We start from the raw sequence: 4,153 nt of genomic DNA, 5'->3' as shown, positions 1-4,153 counted from the left end.
GTCCGCCTAGTAGTTAGTCTAGGTCAACCTACAACTCACCACGGAGGTGAGTTTCCTCGTATTTGTCCTTGACCTCTGGGTATCTTGTTATTTGCCTCAGCATGCTTGCTTTTCGTAGGGTCTGAAGGAGATGTCATCCCGTAAGTCCCGCTTCCTGCGGATGGAGCATGCCTAGGTGGCTGAGCTTGAGCATCAGCTAGAGTCCGCCCACCACGAGTCCCAGGACCGAGCACTGAGGCAACCACGGCGTAGGCAAAGGGACAGCATGCAGTAGAGCGGGCGACCGCCACCGAGCGGGGGATTGAGGCGGCGAAGGCCTGCCAGGCGGAGACTGAGGTAGGGTTGCAAACATCCCTGGCGGACACCGAGGCGGCACTCCAAAAATCCCTGGAGACCCTTGAGTCAGAGCGGAGCGCCTTGGTGTCAGAGTGGAACGCCCTAGAGTTGGCGTGGAAGGCCATGGAGTCAGAGCGGAAGGCTCGGTTGGAGGCAGACCGAGAAGTGCTCATGCTTCGTGGCTGGGTGATGGGGATGGAGGAGGCGAGCGCCCAGCTGCGCGAGCAGTTGGCCTGGTAGGCAAAGGAATTCTCCACCCTTGAGAACTTTCGCATTGGTACATACCTTTTCTATTTTTCATCATGTTAGTTTCTTCTTTCAGCCTATTTCTGAGCTTGTCGCCCTTCTTTCAGAGCTGGGCAGAAAGGTGAAGTCATTGGAGCAGGACCTGGAGATGGTCAAGGCGACTTTTAGCCGAAATGCAGAGGAGTTGGCCAAGTACCATGAAGGGCGACGTGCTCTTGATGGTGAACTTGACCAGATCCGCAATGTTGCCTAGCTTGTCATCTCGAAGGTCTTCGGGTCGGAGCTAAGTACTAGCACGCCTGCTGTCCAGCTAGCGGAGGTCCTGGATGTGGTCCGGGACCTTATCACAAGTGGGTTGTTCTATAGAGCATTAGGGGTGTTGACTTTGGTGGCGACGTACCACCCAAACCTAGACTTTGCCACCATCTGCAGCGGGTATGCTGACAGCTTGAGCACGAAGGACATCTAAACGCTCGGGGAGAGCTTGCTGCCGCATGCAAGGTTGGTGGTAGAGCAAGTCTCTACGTAGTGGGTGATGGATGTCCGCTGTGAAGACATGGCCAGAAGCATGCATTGGGAGGACGTCGCCCAGCCTACGGCTGATATGGAGCTAGGGTAAGAGGTGGACATTGCCCTGGCTTCGACCGAGCCGAATGTTGTCCCGCCGAGGAGTGAGCAGCCTGCGCCTTCGCCGATCGTACCGACAATAGATCCCGCCGAGCCACCCCAATAGTTTGTGAAGTATAAGAAGTTTAGTAGATGTAAAAAGATTAAGTTTGTGGGGGAGCCCCCATGTAAACTTTCTTGTGTACTTAATGACTATAGTCGGTTTCATTTTTTGTGATGGAGTCACTCTGTTCGGGGAAGCTTGTCCCTTTCGTTCCTTAGTTTTTTCCCTTAGCATAATTTTGTTTTTTATTCTTTCTTTCTCATTCCTTGCCCTTTCGTCCCGTAGGCTACAACCTTGGGAGCCCAGGGTGTGGCTCGCGAGGCTCAGCTGCTTGTAACCATAGGAAAAGGCGGGGTGCGATCAGTCGGAATGTTTTAAAGCAATGCTACGTAAGAAGGAGTTTCATCATATGATAGTAAACAAAAAAGAGAGGTAGTAGTGTACCCTCATGGAGCCCCCGAGTGACCCGGGCCAAAAAGTGTTCGGGTCAAGGTGCTCTTATAGGAGCAAACGCTAAGTAAACAATGGTAAGACTAAAATTTAGGGGAAGAAAAAATGGCATAGCTGTTCCAAGCTTTTGGTGAGAATGTCGTTGTTGTCGTCCTTCAGTCGGTAGACGCTCGGTCGGATCACTTCAACCTTCAGTCATTCGGATCCTTGTCCGCTATGCCCCCTTTCTTGGCCGCTGCTTCTGCGCCTTTTTCTTCCTTTGGCCCACCGGCCTATCGCAGAAGGCGCCTTTTTCTTCCTTTGGCCCGCCAGCCTATCATAGAAGGCACTTTTTTCTTCCTTTGGCCCGCCGGCCTATCATAGAGGTGTTTGACGGGGTAGGCATGGTTGGTGCATGGGCTCTCCATGAGAACATGGAAGTGGCCCGAAGGGTCCTACTAGGGCTGCTTTCCCATGTGATCAGCTGTGGCGACCAACGCGTAGTTGGCCAGTCGGTGGTGATCTTTTCTGTTCTTTTTCCCCTTCTGTGTGGAGGGGCCCTTGTCCTGATCCTAGCGCTTGGCCTTGCCTTTGCCTCGGTATCTGTTGGAGTGCAGTGGGAGTGGCACTCGCTGGAGGCATTGGACAAAGTTCTATGGTCCTAGACCATCAGGGCTAAGACTCTGATCGCTGCTGCGTGCATCTCGGTTCAGCCCAAGCCGCGCGTATACAGGCGGTCGGTGCAGAGCGTTCATCAAGTCAAGGCGAGGCATGGGTGCGACCTCTTGTGCTGCACTTGGTAGTTGTAGCGGTGAGTAGGTGGAGCGACTCGTCTGCTGTGTCCCCATTCCCATGGTGGGGAGAGAGGCTATGAGTCAGTGTCACGATATGGAGCTCTCCGCCTATTGAACGGCGACGGTCCCCACTAGTGCCCGGAGGTTTCGGTGGATCGCCTGTTCTTGTGGGTCGTTCGGCTCAGGGAGGCCGCGCAGAAGCATTGCCACGGCAGCGATGTTCTGATTGGCCTGAGCAAACTGTGGGGGTTCATTCCCCCTATCCATGGTGTTGCGCTAGAGCCGGCGGGCGCGACCTCGGGCACCACTCGCCGATCTATGCACATGGGGCACAACGTGGTGCACCGAGCACGCTGGCGTAGTCGGTGGCTGGTGCAGCCACTGTTGTCATATTTCTTTGCCGTGCTCTTGTTCGAGCTTGGAGGTCTCGGCATGAGGATTCGGGGGGCATGAGTCTGCAAGGACTCCGTTACCACCGGTGGCTGTCCCAGAGCGTCCGCCATAGCGCACTCCTAGGAGGCCAGGACAGACGGTGGCTAGGTGCCATGTCACCGATGCTGGAGCTATCACTATCAACATCGTCATCCATGAGGTCAAGGAAACAGGTGGGAGCATAGCTTGCCATCCCCATGAATTCGGATGTGACTGGGGGCAGCGCCGGCATCCTTTAGAGCCCCCGGGCGTACGCGTCTGCGGGAGATGCGAGGCCATAGGGGAACCGATCATATGGCGGTCACGGCAGGGACAACGGGGTCCCTCTAGATAATCGGCGGAAGATAGAGAATAACATGTATATAACAGTATGTACGTTACTCACAGCGGGGTTTGAGCAGAGAGTTTGCTCAGAATGAAGCGCGGATGCCACATTGTCGAAGTCGTGCATCCCAGAGTCGATGGAGGGTGCCCCTCCAATGGGTGTCAGAATGAGTGCCTCCTCGCAGAGGTGTAGTACGCCGAGCTGGTTGGCGACGAAGTCTAGGCTTCCGAGGAGGAAGGCCTAGGATGGCTCGAAGATGGGTGGAACCCACATCCCAACAAGTGGGAGCGCGAGAAATTCTAGTGAGCCAAAGTGAATCATATCGCCTAAGCCCGCCATGGTGAAGGTGGCAGAAAAGTGGGTCATCTGATGACCAAAAAGTGTTGAACATACAACATCTTCCCCACGAACGGCGCCAACTGTCGGTGCAAAAAGTCACCAACAAGTAAATATTTATAGTTTTGTCGTATGTTGTGATCGGAGGTGGCCTAACACTCAATGACATAGGGTTTATACTGGTTTAGGCAACGTGACCTACGTCTAGTTTGAGTTGGTCAGTGACTTTATTCCTGTGCCTAGGTGCTCGAAGTCTGCAGTGGGGTTACAAACAAGAAGGAGAAAGATGGGGGTACAACAGGTCCAGTCAGACTCTGGTCGGAAGGGCCAAGAGTGACAGGAGCTCCGCTATGAGCTAAGTGTTCAAGCGTGTGCTTGAGGTTCGAACCTGGCGGTTCTGTGGTTGTGTGCTAGTGAACTAGATCGATCTAATGAATCTGGAATCGCTTGAATCCACCTGAATATTGGGAGAGAGTGCATCCCCTATTATAGATGAAGGGGATGGCCTTACAAGTGAGAGGGAGAGAGTACGTATGCTTCTGGAAGGGGGGCTCTACATCTGTTTATCGAGTGAATCTAATGGCC

Source organism: Miscanthus floridulus, chromosome 10 (assembly GCF_019320115.1).
Source record: "Miscanthus floridulus cultivar M001 chromosome 10, ASM1932011v1, whole genome shotgun sequence".
Taxonomy (NCBI): Eukaryota; Viridiplantae; Streptophyta; class Magnoliopsida; order Poales; family Poaceae; genus Miscanthus; species Miscanthus floridulus.
The sequence above is the reverse complement of the archived record's forward strand: the minus strand, read 5'-3'. Positions refer to the sequence as shown.